The sequence below is a fragment of the Pinus tabuliformis genome, chromosome 9 (assembly GCF_031772625.1).
Source record: "Pinus tabuliformis cultivar Carrire ecotype Pingquan chromosome 9, CPIR1, whole genome shotgun sequence".
NCBI classification, from domain to species: domain Eukaryota; kingdom Viridiplantae; phylum Streptophyta; class Pinopsida; order Pinales; family Pinaceae; genus Pinus; species Pinus tabuliformis.
In genome coordinates, this window is record NC_142307.1 from 331,763,522 (window position 1) to 331,786,654 (window position 23,133).

Consider the following 23,133-nt stretch of genomic DNA (forward strand, 5'->3'; position numbering starts at 1 on the left):
ATTCTGAGTCAGCTTCAATGATGCCATTGTGTAAATTTAATTCAATCAGGCTTTCCAAGCACTGTTCTAAGGCCATTAGCTTCGCGATGTTATTAGTGACAGTCCCTAGATGACTATGGAAGATATCCTTTATGCTCCCCTATTCATCCCTTATGACACCTCCAAAACCAGCCATCCCTGGGTTGCCCTTAGAGGCCCCATCTATATTGATCTTCAAAAATCCATGAGGAGGAGGCTACCAAAAATCTTTACTAGTAGTTGTTTTACTCCCTCCCTTAACAGTTCCAAGGGGAACCAGAGAGTGGAGATCCAATTGCCTCAAAATGCGAGCCTCCTGGGCCGAAGGGGGTTCCTCAAGAATTTTCCACATAAGGGCTCTTACTGTATCTTTGATCTGTCTTAGAATTTGGGCAATGATATTATGGGTTGAGCCTATTTTGTTCTTGAAAATCCTGTCATTGCGTTCTTTCCAAACATCCCATATAATAAAGTCTGGAAGCAGAGTCCAAGCCTTGTTAATGATTTCAATAACAGAGAAGTCTTTCCTCCAATTCTTGGTGTTGGTGATGCTGAGTCTGTCTCTATCAGTTTTCCTTAAGACAGAGGCTGCCCAATCCCACAAGGTAGAGGTGAAGGGGCATAGGTTTAGTAAATGCTCCATCGTTTCTTCCTGTAAGCCACATAGATGGCATTTGGATGGGCCAAAAAACTCCATTTCAGAAGATTCTCACAAGTGAGAATTTTCTTTTGGTGCACTAACCACATGAATAGCTTGACTTTCATCCACTGCGAGTTCCTCCAAAGGTTATTCCAAACCTGGTCGGGGTTTGGTTAATCAAAACCTATGGTCATGCATTTAGCTTCTTTGAGGTTAAAAATGCCTTCAGTGTTTTGACCCCATCTCAATTGGTCAGACAAGGAAGACACTAAAATATTTCTCTTCTCCAAGTCAAGATCCAGAGAGTCCGCCTGGGCTTTCAAAGGGCTCTCTTCACTGTATCCATGATTCTTCCACATTCGCCATTTTCCATTGTCCCTTACCTGATCCCAGAAGTCACTTACCATGAGTAAACCTTTGTTATTGGTGTCATTTTTTAGAGCAGTTAGTTCTTCTCTAAACAGATTTGGTTCCTGTTACCAGTTATCCTCCCAAAACCGATCAAGGTTACCAGCTCAGATCTCCCAAAAATTGTGCTTCTGGACGATGTCTTTGTTCTCCCCAGCAAGGTTCCAAATGTGGGAGTCCTTGATGAGCCTCGACATTTTGATATGATCCCTCTCCTGCCAATTACTTGCATATTTCTGCTTCCAAATCTTGGCCCAAGGAGTTGTCGATTCCTTGAGCCACCTCCACCACAATTTTGCTCATGAAACTCTACTTAGGATTTCAGGGTCATGAAGCCCCAAACCTCCACGGGCCTTAGGTTTGTAGAGCTTTATCCCATGCTACCAGCGCTCACTTCTTTTTCTCTCCCCCATTTCCCCAAAAAAAATCTCTTTGAATAGTTCTGATTTTTTGTATGACCCCTTTGGGAGTAGGGAGAACTGAAAACATGAATATGGGAATAACCTATAGGACAACCTTAGTAAGCACAAGGTGCCCTACCAAGTTCAAAGACCTACAGGTCCATTTCCTGACTTTGTCCTGAATTTTATTGGTGACCGGTTCCCACACTCCCTTACTCATAGGTTTTTCTGTAAGAGGCATTCCAAGGTACTTGGAAGGTAACTGAGCCTTTGAAACCTAAGAATTCTATTGAGGTTTATCTGAATAGCAATTTCAGTACTGAAAAAAAACCTTTGATTTGTCAAGGCTTACCTCTGTACCAACCTCCATAGTAAAGTCGTTCAGTATTTGTTTGAAAGCTCTATCTTCCTTGACTATAGGAATGCCCTGTAGCGTTGTATCATCCACAAATTGTTGATGAGTGGATGCATCCCCATTCGGGGTAAGTTTCAGACCCTGGATTCTTCCTTTAGCAATTTCCATTTTGATCGCTCTAGCTAGTCCTTCCATCATGAGAACAAAGAGGAAGGGAGAGAGTGGATCCCCTTGTCTAAGACCCCTAGAGGGAATAAAGGTTCTAGATAGAGAGCCATTCAGCAGAATTAAGAAGTTAGTCGTGGATACAAGGGCCATAACCCATCTTATCCAGTTGCGGTTGAAGCCATAAGCTCTTAGCACTTCCTTAATGTACGCCCAACTTAGCTTATCATAAGCTTTCGCTAGGTCCAGTTGCATGATCATACCAACTTGCTTCTTGCTCTTAAGAGAGTGTACCACCTCGTGAGCTTGTATGATGTTGTTAAGAATCTGTCTTCCTTCCACAAAACCAGTGTGTTCCTCTGAAACAATATCTAAAAGAAGAAGCTTGAGTCTGTTAGCGATCACTTTGCAGATAATTTTTTACAGCACATTGCATAAGGCTTTGGTCTGAATTTGTTCAGTGTCATAGCGTTTTCCTGCTTTGGAATCAAAGTTATGAAAGAGGCATTAAGAGCTTTCAAAATAGTTTTGGATCTCATAGAGTCTTCCACGACTTCAAGGATATCTTGTTTGACAATTTTCCAACAAGCTTTGAAGAAATCCATATTGAAATCATCAGGGCCCAGATCTTTCCCATTTTTCATCTCATTGATACCTTTACTAACCTCATCCTCCAACACTGGCCTCTTAAGATTGTGGTTGTCTTCCCTGGTTACAAGCTTAGGAATGAACTTTGTGAATTTTTTGATGAACTGTGATCTGTCAATGTGAGGCTTCTCTATTATGCTAAGGAAGTGTTGCACTAGGACATATTCTATTTCTGTGTGAGAGACAAGCTCTTTCCCTTGAGAATCTTTAAGCTTGGAAATTCTGTTATGGGATCTATGATCCAAGGTTGATGTATGAAAAGACTTCGTGTTTCTTTCTCCTTCCCTAATCCACTTCACCCTTGATTTTTGTCTCCATAAAATCTCCTCTTGCATACACGGATCTTCCCATTCGTTTTGTAGACAGTCAACCTCAATGTTCCCTTCCTCAGTAAAACCCTCTGAGATGTTGATTCGATTAATCTCCTGGATTTTCTGCTCAACTTATTTTTTGGCTTTAAAAATATTTCCAAACTCTTGTTTGTTCGAATATTTAAGCCTTGATTTTATATGTTTGAGCCTCTGCTGTAGTATGAACATTTTGGTGCCTTGAACGGGCCTTTCTTCTGTCCACCATTTTTCAATATTTCTGGTGAAATTAGGGTGAGAGAGCCAGATATTTTCAAACCTGAAAGGTTTATTCCTCGGTGTTCCCATAAAAGAAGCTTCCAGTTGCATAGGCCAGTGGTCCGAGCCTCCAAAGGGAAGGATTAAAGCTGACATATCAAGGCCTGTGATAAGGAGTTCCTCTAAGATTATGAATCTATCCAACTTAGAGGTGACTTGAGAAGCCCCTCCTCTCTTATTATTCCAAGTAAAAATGCCATTTGTTGTTTTTGTGTCCACTAGCCCCATGTTATTCATGAAGTTCTGGAAGGCAATGGAGTCCCTGCCTAGTTTTCTTGTACTGCCTTTTTTCTCTGTAAGAGATTTGATCATATTGAAATCCCCTGCCAAAATCCAGGGCATATCAGGATGTCTCTCCCTAAGTTCCTCAAGGGAGGTGAGAAGCTTTAGTTTGTCTTCTAGTTTTTGAGGGCCATAGACGTTAGTGATCATGTAGATCTTCTTATCCCCCAATGGTTGAATCACCATCAATAGATAATTCCTAGAAGCTTCAGAATCCAAGATTCCAAGTTTTTGAGGATCCCATAGAGTGAGAATTCCCCCCACTGAGTTATCTGCTTTAACCTCTAGATACTCATACTTGATTAACCACTTATTGTGTATCTCTCTGATCTTGTCCATTGAACATTTTGTTTCCTAAATAAAAATCATATATGATTTTTCTTCTTTTATTCGACTGCTAAGATTTCTTTGTTTCCTTCTACTTCCTAGACCCCTTATGTTCTAGGTTGTAAGCTTCATTAAGAAAGGTTTGTAAAGGAGTAACTGGTAAGATCCTTCATCTTACCTGAGTTAATCATAAGTTTCCCACATTTGGACAATAGCTCGTTCTATTTTTTCCTTCCCCTTTTCCTACCCGGGTTCTTTGAAGAAGTCATCGGTGTATCCTCCATCGTTTTCACTCCCCTATTCTCCTGGTTGTCATGGTTTCTTTTGACTCCAAAGCACTTTGTTTGTGCTCTCTAGAGGAAGAGCTGTTGAACCCTATCAAAATCCTCTTTAGGCAGAGAGTCAACCCCTTTGGTGATTCCCTGCTCCAGAAAATTTTCTAGATCTAAATTCTCTCTCTCTAGAATCTCCTGCAGTTCGTGGTCTTCCGTTCCTGCCTCACTAGGGGTCATCTTGTGGTCTCCACTGAGCTCCATCATGCTTGGCACATCCTCCGTTTGTTTTTTGTTTTCTGGTATATCCTCCATGTTAGCATCCCCTTCCTTCTCATTGGGCTTATTCTTTGATACCTGGTTTGTCCCATTGATTTCAACTTCTTCTTCTAAGATCTTGAAACTATTGTGGTTTGATTGTCTGTCTTCAGTGCCTTTCTTTTGGTACCTCTTGCCTCCTTTCCCTTTACCCCCAACCTTAGTAAAACCTTCGAGATCCTTGCCTGTAGGGGCTTTCATGTTGTTTTCCAGCTTGTTCAATGGGCAGTCCCTGTATAGGTGCCCATGTTCATGGCACTTACGGCACCTGAACAGGACGTGTTCATAATCTACCGCCTGCACCCATTCCTCGTCATATACTTCCAAAATGATTGCATCCGGAAGTGCCCCAGATAAGTCCATTTCCACACATATCTGGGCGAAGGAAGTGTATTTGCCTCTTAGAGTAGTATCTGAGATTTTTATAAAATTCCCTAGCTTGTTACCGATAGCCTTTAGAGACTCTGGTAGCCAATAATCTAAAGGAAGGGAGTAGAGTCTTATCCATACCAGCACCAAGGTGAAAGTTTCTCATTCTGGGACAAAGTTCATTACCCATGGTCTCATGTAAAGACCTGCAGATGCGTAAAAATAGGGTCCTCCCTCGAACACTCTGTCTTTGTCCTCTAAGCTTGTGAAGAAACCTTTAGACCCTAGGTGAAGTTCTATTTTCCCCTTTGGTTTCCAGTGGTTCCTTATCCATGCTTGTAATGCCTTCTCCGTCGGCCAGATCCCCATAAATTTACAGATAACAACATATTCCGCCATGTGTTCTCTGTGCACCTGTAGCGCTGGGTCACTTAAGATAACTCGAGGAATAGTGGTCACCTTGGCTTTACATGTCCCTGATGTATTCATGGAAGCAACTTTCTGACTACTACCCTTGGTCCTCTTCTCCTTACAAGCTTCCTCCTGGTTCTCTTCTTGTTCTTGAGGTCCAATGGTTTCCAATTTTTCTTTATTCATAACCTCTGTTGCCACCTCTGCTAGTTTCTTGAAGCAATGGGATCCAACTCCCTTGCTTCTGTCCACAACCAGTTGACTGTGGGAGGGAGCAGACCTCCCTGTTCCGCGCCCCAACATGGTAACCAACTACACAAACCCTAAAGCAAAACCCTTAACCCCTTCCTATTACTCTCGTTCTTCTTCATTTGACATGGTTATGTTAATAATAAAACGTGTTATTATTGTTACTCGATGTTATTGATATAGAAGTAATTATAGTTGTTATAAAAAGTAAGTTTTGATTTGAATGATGGAGTTTTTTTTTGTGGGGTGAATTATATTAATTGTAAACACTGAGATTTATATAGAAGATTACAAAAGTTAATTTAATCTCTCATAAGGGAGACCAATACATAGCCAAAAATAGATTCTCAATGATGAGAGTGACAACTGAAATCTGAAAGAGACAAAAGTAACTAGACTAGAACTGAGGCACTGACCTAATTAGCCTTGTACAAAAGTAATTGAGAATAGGAGATCGAAAACCATAACCATATCATAATCAAGCTAAGGGGTCTGAATCCAAGCCTGCAACCCAGATGGGTTTTTTTGAATCCTCTGATGTTATTCCTATCATTGGAGGGATGTCGAGATGTTGCTTAATCTTCTCCATCCCCTAATCTAGATCCCTCAAGCACATACGCAGGTGTTCAAGAGAGTGAAGAATGTCCATGTGAGCTTCATGATAGTGTAGAAGATTCTGCCCTAATAGAAAGTTCATTTTCCAATAAAGATCCATCATTTTCATGTATTGGTTGAACCTGCCCCTTGTATGCCCTTACTAGGATCCAATTAGCCCACTCAGTAAAAGCCTTTGTATCTAAGAGGGGGGTCCCATGAGAAGAGGCTTCCCCCTATCCCTGGGTGAGTTCTTCCTATATATGGGTTGGTGTGAGCTCCCAATAACAAGAGGAAGAATCCTATATCTAATGGTGCATGCGTGTATAACCCTAGTGGGTCCATTCTTGATAATAAGTGACCCCCTTCTAATTTGAAACTGTTGGTGCGGCATGGATGACTAAGCAACCAGATATATACATTCAAACCATGTCCTAGACTATCTGAGGAAAACACTAAAAATAAGAGATCACCATAAATTGTTGGTGCTAGAAGCTGTTGACTAGCTCAGAAACTAACTGAAAGGTATTCCACAATAACAAACTATAATTTAAACAATCAACCATGGAAAAACATAATCGAATTTCAATTATGTAAATTGTTAATATCTTTATTTATCATTATAATAACCATTCATTTATCATTTGAATATTATATAAAAATATCTTATTGTTTTTTAAATAAGATATTAAAGTCAATTTATTTATTTTGCTAAATATTTTGTTGAAACATAAAGCAATTGATTGAAAAGTATTTTTAATAATTACTTAATAGTTCAAACTCCATGAATTTGCCATCATACCTACCTACGGCATAGATAATAATTGAATTTGCCACCATACCTACCTACGGCATAGATAATAACCTAATTAAAGTGTGTTTTCAACATTTCATTATTAAGGAAAAGCTATATGCGAAGCAATACACTTAAAGTCTTGAGGAAATGAGTACATTTCATTATTATTTTTACAATTTGACAACTTGTAAGCATTTCAAGGGTCATCATTCAACATAAGAAAATAAAGGCAGGAAAAGTTGTAGTCTAACTTTCCTAGCGTTCAATATTTTATGAGGCGAGGAAAACTTCAACCTTCTCTTAAAACACTTTGAAAGAAATGATAGCATTACTTTATAAATAAAATGCATTGTGACTTTCGGGGAAAAACAAAATGCATTGTTTAGGTTTAATTCCGCGATTCCCATTTATTTACCATTTATTTAACATGGTCATGTCGACCACGATAAAATGTTGGGAGATAAAAGCGACAGGTTTTGTTGTTTTTTTTTACCAAATTGTATAAATAGATTTAATATCTTAAATATTTCTAAGATATATGGATTGTGTTTATTACACAAATTAAATATGTAATTTTAACAATTTTTTTTTAAGATTGTGAAAAGTTGATTAGAAAATATGTTTGAAAGAAAAGTATAACATAGAACAATTAAATTGTGCTCTATATATTTATCAAAAAATTGTTGTGTATTTCTTCAACAATTTCTATACATTTTGAAATCTTGTATAGTTTATTGAGTTAAAGAAAAGTGTTAAACAGATTATTCAAAACCATGAGAAATTGGTTAATTGAGACTAATACTCATGGATACAGTCATAGCCCAAAGGAGGCAACTCAATCAATGATCTTAGTGTTATAAAGTATTATGTAAACCATGAGATTCAAGGTTCAAACCCCTTGTGAGACAAGATGACAAAAAAAAGTGGATATGGTCATAAATTAGTGGCTTACTATACATATTAATCCGTAAAGAGGTATCAATATGTTGCATTACAAAAACCCCTCAATGCTTACATAAGAGGAGTTAAGGGAACTCTAAATGAATGTTCATAAGGTGCAATACTTATTAAGGTTTTGCAAATGGTGTAGCAAGCTAACTAGGCTTGATTGTGGGGGGAAATTTGCAATTAGGCGTGCTTGATCTAAAGGATTCTTGGGATGGGTGACCCTTTAAAAAGTCTTGGTTACCACATGCAAGCCCCAAAGGTGATGATTGATGCTATTGGATTCATTTTTCTAGTATCAATCCCATTTCTTCACCCCTTGTGATCATCACTCGATGCAATGAGTGCTACATAAACTACTCAAAATCATGAGAAAATGGTTTAAGACAAATATTCATGGATATGGTCACATATTAGTGACTTACTCTATGTAGTTAATGCCAAAAATTATATTTGTGTTAAACTGAAAAATCCCCTTGGTACTTAAAGAAGAGAAACATAGATAGTCTTAGAAACCATGATGAATCTATCTACAAAATTTTACAGATATATAACTTGAGTAATTTTGTTACAAGACATATATACCTACAAACATAACAAAAGCACTAAAGAAAGAACTATAAAAATAGATCCATTGTAGAAACAATTTTGCCATTAGCTTCAACTTCATCTTGAGAGTATTTATTGCCTTGTTGGTGTGCAAGAACCCTAGGAAACAAATTCTTTTGAGGTAGTCCATCATGAGTAGCAATTTGAACTAGCGGGTCCTAAAGTACCAGGATACTTGCATCCATTTTCATGTGTTTTATATGAAGGGAGGTGATTTCACTTCTAGATTTAACTCCCTAGTATTAAATGGATAGGATGTGATTTCTTGTTTCACCATTGAAATGGTCGATGACACTCATGGTAGCCTTCTTTCGAGCCTTCAAATCCAATTTCCATTTCTTTGTTTGTTCACTTGCCATAAACAAACCTACTTGAAACCTTGCAATTCGCCTAAAGTAATGACATTTTTTTTTGACTTCACAAACGTACTCCATGATGGATAGGAAATAGTCTCAAACTCCATGATGTTATTTTTTTTTGACTTCACAAACGTACTCCATGAGAAATGGCAACAAGAAATTCCAGTTTAATTTGTCCTTGAATTAAACTGTGAATTAAATTTGAATTCTATTCTCATATCAACTTAAAATAGTTGAATTAAGTTTATTAAACTTACTTAACTTAGGAAATTCGAGTTGGAAGTCTTTTGGAAGTCATGTATATGTTCTCCCTACTTTGTATGAGTCCAGTGTGAGTTAATTATGAGTTGTAAAATAGAAGACTTAGTTTCATGAGTCACTTCAGTTAAATTAGTTCTCAAACTAATTGAGAGAACTAATAGTGAGTTAACATTCAGTGGTGACACTAACGAACTCCACCAGTGCTACTCTAGTTAACTGAATATTTACTCATGAGAAACTCATGCATGTCGATTCTGAGAAAGACCCAGTTGAGACTAGTGTGCAGGGACAATGTACTATTTATTTTATATTTTTTATGAGTTGCACTGATAGTGCATGCAATCAAGAACTGATCCTTAAGGGATTGCGCAATTTTTAGAGGTTTTATTTCCCTTTAAATACAAGCTATCCTCCATAGGAATTACACATTGGAATAGAGATTTGGAGAGCTTGTGAAGAGGCTAATCTTTTGCCTTGATCTTGCTTATGAATTGGAGATTGAATTTGTTGAGTGTTGGGATTGTTCTAGAGAGAACAAGCATTCTAATTTCATCTTGATTTTCCAGATTAATACAAAAAAGATAGGGGGGTTTTGAGCTGTGGCTTTCCCTAGATATTTATTATTGTTGTGTGCCTTTGATTCTCTTCCTCTATTGATTATTGTTTGCTTGATGTTTATGGGCTTAAATTGTAAATAGTAGAAGTATATTCTTGTCTATTGCTTTAGCAAATTGCATTAGCCTATGAATCTACAAGATTTTCTAAATGGTATCGTAGCAAGATTATTTCTTGGGATGATATTTTGTAGAGAAGGCTTGAAAATTTCTATGAAAAATTTTTCAGAAAAAAATTGCAGATTTGTATTCCTTGGGAAAAGATACCCAAATTCAAAAAAAAAATCGGTCGAATTGATGTTCGGATGAGGGAGATATCGCTGATTTAAAATCAGCACTCTAGAGGAGATTTCGAAGTTTTGACTTTCTGGGTTACAGGTGAAAGTTGAATTTCCATACATACTTCAGGATCGGTAGATGGCATTCCATGGGTTGAGGCTTGAGTAAGCCTTAGAAGGCAGCTCAAATTTCATAGTCTGGAGGGACAGGATGGAGGTTGTGTTAGAGGACAATGACTTGAAGGAATTTGTTGAATAAGAAATTCCTAAGTCGGCAACTACTGATGCAAAGAACTTGGTTGAGTGGAAGAAGTGTGTCACAAAGGCAAGGCAGATAATCCTTTAGGGAGTTCGAGATCATATTGTCTCGAGTCTCCATGGAAAGGAAACCTCGCATGCTATGTGGAAAACATTAACAGACTTGTATCAAAATAGTAGTGATCAAAGGAAGTTGGCACTGAAGGATAAACTTCGTAAAATCAAGATGGAGAAAGGCGAGACGATTCCAAAGTACTTGACCAAGTTCACTAAATGTCAGGATGAACTTGAAAGTGTTGGAATCACGATTGTCGAGGAGGATATGGTGAGTCTTTCTCTTCTTGGACTCCCAAATAGTTGGTATAGTTATCAGGACTCTGTCAATGGTCGAGAGAAGCTACCAGATTAGGAACAACTATGGTTAGATTTCATGTAGGATGAGATCAGGAGGAACACCAGGGATGGCTCTTCATCAAAGACTGAGGATGAAGAGAATTGTGCCTTAGTGATTAAGGCGAGGAAGGGGAAAGGTAAAATTTCCCATTCCAAATTAGATTCTTATCATGGAAGTAAGAAGAAGAACATGACGAAAGTTAAATTCTTTCATGGTCACAAGATGGGACACTTTGCTACAAATTTTCCATTGAAGAAGTCCAAGGAGATGTCCTCAGGAGGAGCAACAGGTGAGGCTTTGGCCTCCGAATTCGAATTGGACTTTTCCCTCATTGCATGCATGGTGTCATCAATGATGGGAAGTGTTTAGTACTTAGATAGTGGAGCTTCTTTCCACATAACTAGTGAAAAAGATTTATTCAGTGAAATGGAGGAGAAATATCTCAAGATGCATATCGAGATGGGTGATGATGGTAAGTATAGTGTCACTAGTGTGGGCCCTATTACTTTTCAGAGGGAGCATGCAGCTCCACTCACCTTAAAGAATGTTATGCATGTACCTGGACTAACGAAGAACTTGGTATCCATTATCATGCTTGAGGATGGAGGCTATGATGTGATCTTTTCGAAAGGAAAAGCGTTCCTTCGACACATAACCATGGGTCAAGTAAAGAAGATAGGGATTCGAGTTCAAAATCTCTATAAGATAGAGGTAGAGGATTGTGCTGCTTTGAGTTCAAAATTGGAAAAGATGTTGAGCCGAGATGTCGGCGAGTTGGGGCATAGGTGATTGGGCCACTTTCATCATGGGGCTTTGAAGATATTGCAAAAAATCTCTACAGTTCTTCCCAAAGGTATGCTTGAGCAAGTTGATGCATGCAAGGGTTGTACTTTGGGAAAATACACCAAGGATTCCTTTGGAGACAGAGATAGTCGAGCAGAGTCTATTATAGAGAGATTCCATTCAGATGTGTGTGGACCATTCTCAATAGAATCCATGACCAAACACATGTATTATGCTATATCTGTTGATGACTATTCTCGTAAATGTTGGGTATTTTTTTATGCAGAAAAGGATCAAACTTTCACAAACTTTTGTGAGTTCAAAGAATTGGTAGAGAAATAGTCCGGAAAGAAGGTTAAAACTCGACGAAGTGATAACAGTGGTGAGTATGTATCCAATGTGTTTAAGAACTTATGTGCAATGGGAGGGATTAAATGAGGGTTGACGGCACCCCATAACCCTCAACATAATTGGGTTGCCAAGAGGAAGAACAGGAGCATAGTAGGGGTAGCAAGGGCAATGTTTCATGATCAAGGCCTACCACTACACTTGTGGGATGAGGCATGCAACAAATTGGTTTATGTTCAGAACCGTAGCCCACATTGGATACTTGAGATGAAGACACCATAGGAGGCTTATTCCAGTAAGAGGCCACATGTTGGTCACTTTAGGATTTTTGGTCCATCAGTTTATTTCCATGTGACCAAAGATGCACGAAAGAAGCTTGAGCCAAAAAAAGAGGTGGGGATCTTTGTGGGGTTCACTGATACACCCCACAACTATCGGGTGTACATGCCGACCAGTTGGATGACAGTGGTTCATAGGGAAATCAGGTTCTATGAGGAGATGGCCATATGAGTATCCCTTGAGAGGGAACGTGAGCGACATGTGGATGAGGAGATTTTAGCTACTTAGGTTGAGGGGCCTCAGATTGATGTGGAGTAGCCACATGTAGAGGTTCAAAGATTGGAGACATCCACTGAAGAAAAGTATTCAAGAGAGGGAAGAAAGCACACTAGAGAGGTTGACAAATTGTTGTATGATGCAAGGGAGAATGTGGGAGCACCCTCTTCTCAGTGCAAACTGAGGAGGTCACAAGAGAGGTACACTAGATACATGGCACTTATGGGTGCATGTGTTGTGGTAGAGCCATCTTCCTTTCATGAAACAGTGCAACAATCGGTTTGGGTTGATGTGATGGTGGAGGAGTATGACTCCGTAGTTTGAAACATTTTTTGGGATGTGGTATCGAGACCGGAGGACAAGTTAGTTGTGAACTCCCATTGGCTTTACAAGGTAAAGAAAGTTGCATATGGTAGTGTGGAGAAGCATAAGGTCATATTTGTGGCCTATGGCTTTTCACAGGTAGAGGGGAATGACTATGATGAGACCTTTTCTCATGTTGCAAGGTACTCATCGATCAGATCTATTTTTGCACTATTAGCATAGATGGGTTGGAAGATCCATCGGATGGATGTGAATACTACATTCCTCAATGGCATGATTGAGGAAGAGGTGTACATAGAGAATCCTAAAGATTTTGAAACCTTGGACCGTGAGTCACATGTGTGCCCACTCAAGAGAGCATTGTATGGGATGAAGCAAGCACCCTGTGCTTGGTACACCAGGATAGATAGCTACTTCACTAGGTTGGGCTTCACGAAGAGTGAAGTAGATGAAAACCTATATCACATAGTGGTGGAACATAAGTTGTTGATCATTGTACTTTATGTAGATGATCTCATATTAACAGGTGATGAGAAGCTCATCAAATCTTGCAAAGAGGACCTTGCAAGAGAGTTTGAGATGAAGGACATGGGGCTCATGCATTACTTTCTTGGCATGGAGGTATGGTAGGGAGATGGGGAGTTGTTTGTATCTCAGGGCAAGTATGCCAACGAGATACTCAAGAGATTCCGCATCAAGAGAAATAAACCCAAGGAGACTCCTTTAGCTGGTAATTGAAGGAAGGAGGATGCTACTTTAGGGGAAGTAGTGGAAGTTATTATTTGCAGGCAGCTTGTGGGTTCACTCATGTACTTATTGAATACACAACTGGATAGGTGCTATGAAGTTAACCAACTTATTCAAGCGATGGTTAGGCCTACCAAGTTGTATTGGAAGGCGGAAAATCATGTATTGAGATACCTCAGAGGCACTACTCAGTTTGGGTCATGGTACATACGGACAGAGGGAGTGAAGCTTCAAGGCTTCACCAATGCATATTAGGCAGAGAGTCCATCCGACGGGAAGAGCACATCAGGAGGGATCTTTAGTATTGGGTCAACGACAGTTTCTTGGTACAACAGGAAATAGAGATCAGTTGCACTTAGTTCAGCAGAGGCAGAGTACATGGTTGTAAGTCAGGCAACGTGTGAGGCTATTTGGATGAGGAATATATTGGTTGGTCTGTTTGGTCGGTAGATGGATCTGACAGTTATTTATTGTGATAATCATAGTTGTATCAAACTCTCTGAAAATACAGTCTTTCATGATCGGTCCAAGCATATTGATATTTGATATCATCATGTCATAGATTGTGTATTGAGGCAGATCATGTTGTTATATTACATTCCCATGGAGGAGCAAGATGTTGACATCTTGACAAAGGCATTATCAATATGTAAATGCGAGTTTCACAGAGACAGGATTGAGGTAGTTGATAAGCCCTTTCTTGTTGAGAGGGAGTGTTGAGAAATGGAAACAAGAAATTCCAATTTAATTTGTCCTTGAATTAAATTGTGAATTAAATTCAAATTATATTCCCATAGCAACTTTAAATAGTTAAATTAATTTTATTAAACTTACTTAACTTAGGAAATTTGAGTTGGAAGTCTTTTGGATCTCATGTATATGTTCTCCCTACTTTGTAGGAGTCCAGTGTGAGTTAATTATGATTTATAAAATAGAAGACTCAGTTTCATGAGTTAGTTTAGTTAAATTAGTTCTAAAATTGATTGAGAGAACTAATAGTGAGCTAACATTCAATGGTGACACTAATGAACTCCACCAATGCTACTCTAGTTAACAGAATATTTACTCATCAGAAACTCATGCATGTCGATTCTCAGAAAGACCTAGTTGAGACTAGAGTGCAGGGACAATGTACTATTTGTTTTAGATTTTTCTAAGCTGCGCTGATAGTGCATGCAATTAGGAACTGATCCTTATGGGATTGCGCATTTTTCAGAGGCTTTATTTCCCTTTAAATGCAAGTTATCCTTCATAGGAATTACACATTGGAATAGATACTTGGAGAGCTTGTGAAGAGGCTAAGATTTGGCCTTGAGATTCTTATGAGTTGGAGATTGAATTTGCTGAGTGCTGGGATTGTTCTAGAGAGAACAAGCATTGTAATTTCATCTTGATTTTTCTGGATTAATACAAAATATATAGTGGGGTTTTGAGTTGTGGATTTCTTCAAATAATTATTGTGTTATGTGCCTTTGATTCTCTTCCTCTATTTATTATTGTTTGCTTGATTTTTATGGGCTTCTGCTGTAAAGAGAAGAATTAGATTCTTGTCTCTTGCTTTAGAAAATTGCATTAGCTTGTGAACCTAAAGGATTTTCTATAGTCCATCTCAACTATGAAAAAAATAGCGTACTAGTTTCTCTTCCTCCGATTAAAACTCTAGAAGTAACTATTGAGAAAACCATAAGAGATATAAATAAGGTAAACCTTGGCATGAGGGTAACATAAGATACAAATTCCTATGCATTTTATCCTTTCAAAGCCTAGGCGTCTAATTGATAGTATCACTTAATGATAATGAAGCTGGGGACGGAGGCATAATAACCCTCTAAACCTCCCATTTTTGAACTGACTCAAGGATTGCTTCATGAAAATTTGAGGGCATTGACGGAGGTGATGATGAAAGAGATCATTATTGGTAGCATCAATGCTTAACTCTTACACTCAACCCAGTTTCAAAAGGTGATGTCTGCATGTTCTCCCTTCAATTATAATTTTACAATGACACATTTTTAAAGGATAGAGCATTGCAACCTTACATCCCCATACCCTATGTATGGTTTTAATCTACATAGACCCCTTGTTATCCATGTCATCTACCAATGAATTTAGATGCATCTAGATCTTGTAAAAATACACCCCCTTCAAGTCCTTGAGTAGAGATATTGTTCAATTATGTGAGCATGACATCAAGAGGGAGGGGATTTTATTTGAATGAGAGTTTGGATGCTTATTATGGAGTTGACTAGAATGAAAATCTTCCCTTTGATTTGACCTCTCAACATATTAACCTTTTTGTAAATTCCATATGCTTCATTGGCTTCATTATTGGTTGCAACACCTAAGTCCCATGCAAATTCCAACTATCAATGTTCTACATAATCAAGAACAATACCATACACTTACCACCTCTAATGAGGAGGTTATTATTAATCCATTTGTAGGTATATAATTTATCATAGATGTAAGTTGTTCAATCATTTTACTAAGCTTTTGCATCAATGAGTAAGTAACACTTAGTGCCAATAGTGAGCTTTTAGTGCAACCACAACAAGAGTTCAACATGCCAACAACCAAGAATCCTTGACACAATAAGGAACAAAATGGTCCCACACCAAAGAATATTAAGTGATTAAATTTAATAAGGCAATTGTTGAAATAACCACCAATGCCATTACAATCCACATTATCGAAAAAAACCTCAAAAACCATTTAATAATATTATAATCCATACAATGTCACTCTAATAATATATGAAATAGTGAAGAGAAATATTATCAATATGCCACTTCGAGGACAAATACTCCCAATCAAAATAACAAAATACATAATAGTAAACAATTATCAAAGAGTCTACATACCCTCCACATAGAGTAAGATATTAGGGTTAGGTATTTCCATACTACCCATCTTGATAAATAAAAATAGTGGGGAAGTGGGTGTCACACGGAATTTGTCAAGGGTGCGGACACGACTGACCTTCCTAGAAGTCTAAGACGTTCTAATGACAAACAAGACAAAATGGAGTGATCTTTCTCTAAATACACCTTTTACAACATGAAAACTACAAGTGTTTAGGCTTACCTTATTCCAAAACGCTGTTGTTGAAGTCCGTTCTTGACGATCCGGATGAGCTCCTCCTTCAAGTCAATTCCTGCAACCACAAACAATCAAACAATTACCAAGCACTTGCATTTCATATAATAAAACATATATTCAACATGCAGACCAAGGAACACATGAAATAACTCATTAACACAAGCTATTGAGAAAAATAAACCAGTTTGTATTAATAACGAAACAAAGAAACTCTTACAACCTGGCCTTGGTGTTGTGCAAGTTCCTCCCAGGGTCCATCAAGGGTTTTCCTCTACTTTGACAAAGCTCACCCTCTCCCAAGTAGAATCAAGTGAAGACAATCTCTCCTCACAAAGGCTCTAATGGAAGACCTAAATCCTGCAGCATTTACCCAAAGAAAATGTATAGCTCCAACCTCTCCTCCTTCTGGCTCAATGCCTTTATTTATAGTGCTGTAAAGAGGTTATTCAGGTCCACTATCAATGGGATCATCCCCCTCTATGGGTGGGATAGCTCCCTTATTGATGGGATAAGTTCCCCCTTAATAGAGATACATGAACCAACTGGAGGCGCATCCATTTCATCAAACCGACCTCTAGAATGTTCTAGAAGTAACCACAAGTAACTTTTTCAAGATGAAACTCGCGCATTTTGCCTTTTACAGAAGGACACACCTGTCCCTTAACATACAGAGCGTCCAAGGACGCAACTTTTGTGAACATTGTGAGCGTCCCCGCAGGTAAGGCTAGAGAGAACCTGCGACCCCAGAGATAAACACATTTTTACAAGACTTTCTCTCTTCTTTGAGTTTGAGATGGATAGCAGAGGCATAAGACTTGCCTAAGAGGGTAGCATGACTGTTGATTTGAGCCATACTAACTGTAAGTAGTCATGGTGACATTTTTTAGTGTAACAGATTGCCCCCTAAAGTGCGAAACCTGGAATAGATTAGGGTTTTGTAATTCTAGGAAGGGTGAAGCGCTTTATCATTTCAAGGATTGTCTTGTGGATGACCTGGTTGGAACCTGCAATTTTCAACACAAAATACATGTATAAGATTATATCATCACTGAGGTAGGCATTCCCATACTCAGATTCAAAACTTTAACTAATGGACTGACTACTCTGATATAGGAATGATCTTGCAGTACATCATTTTTATAGACTTTTGTAGACACAGTATGGACGCAGCCATCTGTTTATGATTAGTCTACATAGATAATGAATACAAAACTCCTCGCAGCCTGGATGGTAGAAACTAGATCCAGGGTCTTCACTTCTACTTCCCGAATTGGTACGATTCTAGCCATGTGATTAAATGATTTGATGTCGAACATGTTAGAAACCACTTGATTACCAGTCGATGATGTAAACTGTTAACAAGCGTGAGAGAGACCACCAGTAATGTCAATGGTTCTCAAAATACCAAGCACAACCCGTGAAATGTGAATAGATGTTTTGATGTCGAACACTTCACGGAATCCTTTGATCGAAAGTCAATGATGTAAACTGACGTCAAAGGCGAGAAACCTGCCATTGATGCATGCAGACTTCAAGGTACTGTCGATTCCTAAGTCATCTTTCTAGATAATGTGTCGATGTCGATAGAAAGCGACCCGTTGCAGGCAAGCCCGCAACACGAAATCATTGTTCAAGTTGAAGAAATGTTGCTGTAAGGACTGACTCAGGGATGGTCAAACGGATGACAAGTATTTTGCAGATGAAAGTTTTGCTTGCAGACCTCTTGAACACATAACGACACGACAGATGGCTTGGTGACGAATAACTCAAAGTTAATCCCCGAAACCCGGTTAAAGACTTTCAAAGTGGTTTGGTCAACTGTGCGGTAAAAGATTTCCCAACCCAGGTGAATGAAAAGTGTCGTGTTCAAGAGTGGTAAATAAAGTTTCTTTTGAGACAAAAGGTGACAAACAGGTTCATTCTTCTCTCTTTTCCCCCACCATTTCTGGCAAGTACCTCTTTATTTTTAACAAGCTTGAGGAGGATAACATATGCTTGATTATAAGCTCATCCTTCGGACGAGTCCAACCTAGTTTAAATTCGAACCCTAGGAAGGAGTGGTTCGTTCCTGTTTGTAATTGAACAGGTCCTTTACTGTAAAAGTTTAACGAGCCCAGTATAGGAGAAACTCGGCGTTTTTCATTTTTAGAGAGTCTGAAAAAACTAAAGGAGACTCCACGTTGAAGTTTTTCGTACATTTGTGTCCCTCAAGCCCGAAAAAGTATAAAATAATACCTGGGGGAACCGCTTGATCTTGCGACCAAGGAGTACTTTCATAATAGTGTCGTTGACCTGAAAAGTAAAAAGTGATCAAGGACACGTCGTTTTATTTCCTTATCGAGTTTGAAACGACAAAAACCCGGCAATCTTTTCCTGATTTTGCGGTCAAAAAAGAGCTAAAAGGGGACCGTCTTTTAATTCCGTTTTAACGAGTGTAAAAGAAACACTCGGCGATCTTTTCATGTTTTAGGAGTCAGAAAAGGGCTTAAAAGAGAACTCCAAGGTTTCACTTTTTCGTAAGTTTTAACGAGTTCGAAAAAATGATAAAAATGTACTCATATAGCCGACTTTCAATTTAATTTACGAGCAGGAAAAGACGGAAAGAACTCGGCATTTTCATTTGTTTTACGAGAATGAAAAATAGCAAAATAATCTCGAGATTTTCATGAGTTTAACGAGTCTTGAAAATAACTGAAATTGACTCGAGATAGGTTTCATTTTTACAAAAGCTTGAAACAGAGAAAAACTATGCTTCAGAGTAGTTTCATTTTTACACAAGCTTGAAACAGAGATAAAACTGTGCTTGATGCCCCCTAAGCATAACTGCTAGAGTGCATGCCCCCCTAGCTTCATTTCATTCAACCATTTGGATGAAATGAAGGTTTAGTGACGAGATCATCTAAAAGACTTTGACCTAAAACTGTAAGAAAATTATGCAAAACACCGAAACAACTAACCTAAATATACAACTTAACATTTATGAGGTCTAGTCAAACTCTCGACTCAATTAGAGGAGGATTTGTTTCATTTTTTAACGAGCTTGACACAGGAAAAGAACTATGCTCGGATTCAGTTTCATGTTTATGCAAGCTTGAAACGAAAAACTATGCTTGTTACAAGTTCACATGCCCCCAGCATAATGATGCAAATCAAGGTACATGCCCCCCAAGCTTCATTGCATTCAATGAGGTGGATGGAATGAAGCTTTGCTTTCAAGATCTTGGAAAGACTTGTGGAAGTTGTTTCATTTTTTAGTGAGGTTGACACAAGAAAAGAACTATCCTCAAAACCCTTGTTTCATTTTTTAAACGAGCTTGACACAAGATAAGGAACTATGCTCATAACTACGCTACAAGCTACCTAACAAAAACTCTACTCTAAAACCTTGATTCATTTTTTAACGAGCTTGACACAAGACAAGGAACTATGCTCTAAAAAACCTTGATTCATTGTTTAACGAGCTTGACACAAGACAAGGAACTGTGCTCTAAAAAACCTTGATTCATTTTTTAATGAGCTTGACACAAGACAAGGAACTATGCTCTAAAATCCTTGTTTCATTTTTTAACGAGCTTGACACAAGACAAAGAACTATGCTCATGACTACTCTCTACAATCTACCTACTTAACCTACCCGTGTTTCATTTTTTAACGAGCTTGACACAAGACAAGGAACTATGCTCAAAACGTTCGCATGCCCCCAGCATAATGATGCGAAATGAGGTACATGCCCCCCAGGCTTCATTGCATTCAACCGGCTGGATGAAATGAAGGTTTACTTTCAATATTTAACTTGAAAAGGGAGTTGTTTCATTTTTAAAGAGGTTGACACAAGAAAAGAACTATCCTCATACCTGATTCATTTTTTAACGAGGTTGACTCAGTAACAGGAACTATCCTCATACCTGATTCATTTTTTAATGAGGTTGACTCAGTAAAAGAACTATCCTCATCAACTGATTTATTTTTTAACGAGGTTGACACAGTAAAAGGAACTTTCCTCGGACCATCCAGTTTCATTTTTTAACGAGGTTGAGAGAGGAACAAACTATCCTCGTAACAGCCTATTTCATTTTTTAACGAGGTTGATACAGGAAAAACTCTCCTCGTATACACTGATTCATTTTTTAACGAGGTTGACACAGTAAAAGGAACTTTCCTCATACCTGATTCATTTTTTAATGAGGTTGACTCAGTAACAGGAACTGTCCTCAAACCTGATTCATTTTTTAATGAGGTTGACTCAGTAACAGGAACTATCCTCAAACCTGATTCATTTTTTAATGAGGTTGACTCAGTAACAGGAACTGTCCTCAAAGCCTACTTTCTACAGTTTACCTACATATCCTAAAATCTAGCTGATTCATTTTTTAATGAGGTTGACTCAGTAAAAGAACTGTCCTCATGCTAGCCTATTTCATTTTTTAACGAGGTTGATACAGGAAAAAACTATCCTCGTAACATTGATCATGGCTTCCAACTGGAGGAAAGACATGTCAATGGACACACCTTGATCATGGCTTCCAAGAGGTCTTCATCCGAAGGAAGAATACTTCTTGGGAAGGAACACATGTCAAGGGACTCAAAAGGGATAAGAACATCGTGTTCAAGTAATCCCATAGAGTTTTCCATGTCAATTACCGGAGCTAAATCAAAGGAAGATGAGCAAACAGTGAGAGGCTCACTTACATCGGTAACTGAAATCATGGGACCGGTTGCCACATAATTAACCCGTGGCAGGGTAGATACCACTTTAGAATCAGGAACATTTAGGGGTGTCATATTATTGGTAGTTGAAAAAAAACTAGGGAACGAAAGCTGGTCTACAGTCACAATACTGCCATTGTGAGGGAAAGACATCACGCGAAAGAGTGTCGATACGACAGCTTTCATTGCATAAACATAGTCTCGCCCAAGGAGTAAATTGAAATCCAAGGGACCTCGAACTACCATAAGATCAACACAAACAGTTTTACCTTCCAAGGTAATAGAAAACTTAGGAAGGATCCCTAAAGGTTCACTAATTGTTCTGTTAAAAGCTTTCAGATTCTGCGTAATAGGCGCAAGCTGAGGGGAACCCAAAGCTTTCCAAACAGCTGAGGATAAAATACTAACAGAAGCACCTTCATCTACCTGAGTACGATGTATGTCCCTACCACCAGCCTTGACAATGATTTGGAAAGGGATGGAGGAAGGAAGACGAGGTTCTGTCAGTCTATTCCAATCAAAGGAAAAGACCTCAGTACTTGGAGGGGGTTCTGTAGAAACAGGTGAAATGCCCCCCGGCATAGAAGAATCCGATGTAACAAGAAGAACATCAGCGGTATGAAATTTACTCTCGAAAAGGAGAGTGTGATCGACCGAATGTGAAATTGAATCGACCACTTGATCAACTAATGGATCATCAACCTGAGTGACATGAGTTTCACTCTTCAATGGGAGAGTGTGATCGACTGTACTTGAATTTAGATCAATCACTCCGTCAGTTGACGGTAGGTTGGGAGAAAGTTTACGGTAACCAGTTGGAAATTCTTGCTGTGGAACAGTAAGGTTTTCCAACAATGTTGAGGCTTCATCCATGTGAGGGCAAATGTGAGTTTGATGACTCCCTTTGCATAACTTACAAGGAAACCTAACTTTACCCTTTTTGCCAGGAACCTGACTATCACTGGTTGATGGATCAATGGAAAGTTGATGAGATTTTTCTGACCATACTTCCAAGACCTTTGGAATACTAGGACAATTGACAAGGAAGTGGTCACCCTTACAAAGCCTGCAAGGGTATTTTGGTTTACGATGCATGTCAGAATTTTCCTCAACACCACTAACACTTACAGTCGTGGTTGGTTGGTTGACTTCTTTCTTATCTGGCTTATTCTTCTTCTTCTTCTTCTTCTTCTTCTTCCCTTTCTTCTTCTTCTTAGCCTCCTGGTTACTAGCATCAAGGCTTTTACCAGGCGAAGAGGAAGAAATGGAGGAAGAAAAATTAGGCGAGGAAGGTAAAGGGTCAACAGAAGGTTGGTGATGTTTTGATGTCGAACACTTCACGGAATCCTTTGATCGAAAGTCAATGATGTAAACTGACGTCAAAGGCGAGAAACCTGCCATTGATGCATGCAGACTTCAAGGTACTGTCGATTCCTAAGTCATCTTTCTAGATAATGTGTCGATGTCGATAGAAAGCGACCCGTTGCAGGCAAGCCCGCAACACGAAATCATTGTTCAAGTTGAAGAAATGTTGCTGTAAGGACTGACTCAAGGATGGTCAAACGGATGACAAGTATTTTGCAGATGAAAGTTTTGCTTGCAGACCTCTTGAACACATAACGACACGACAGATGGCTTGGTGACGAATAACTCAAAGTTAATCCCCGAAACCCGGTTAAAGACTTTCAAAGTGGTTTGGTCAAAAAAACACTAGTTGGTGATGAAGCCCAACATCGCCGAATGCAGTACAGAAGTGGTGGGTGGAACAGTTACCCCGGCAACCTGCTTAATGAATAGACCGGCACAAGTTCCTCCACTTTAACCGTCTCGAAGTGAAGTGAACCCCCGGAAAATCCAAGTGAGTATAACCGACGTCTGCTCCAGGTACAGTGGGACCTTCCCTCCACCGTCACCTCAGTAGAACCCTAAAGATTATGGTCACTAAGGTCACCAACAGTAACAAATACACCTGG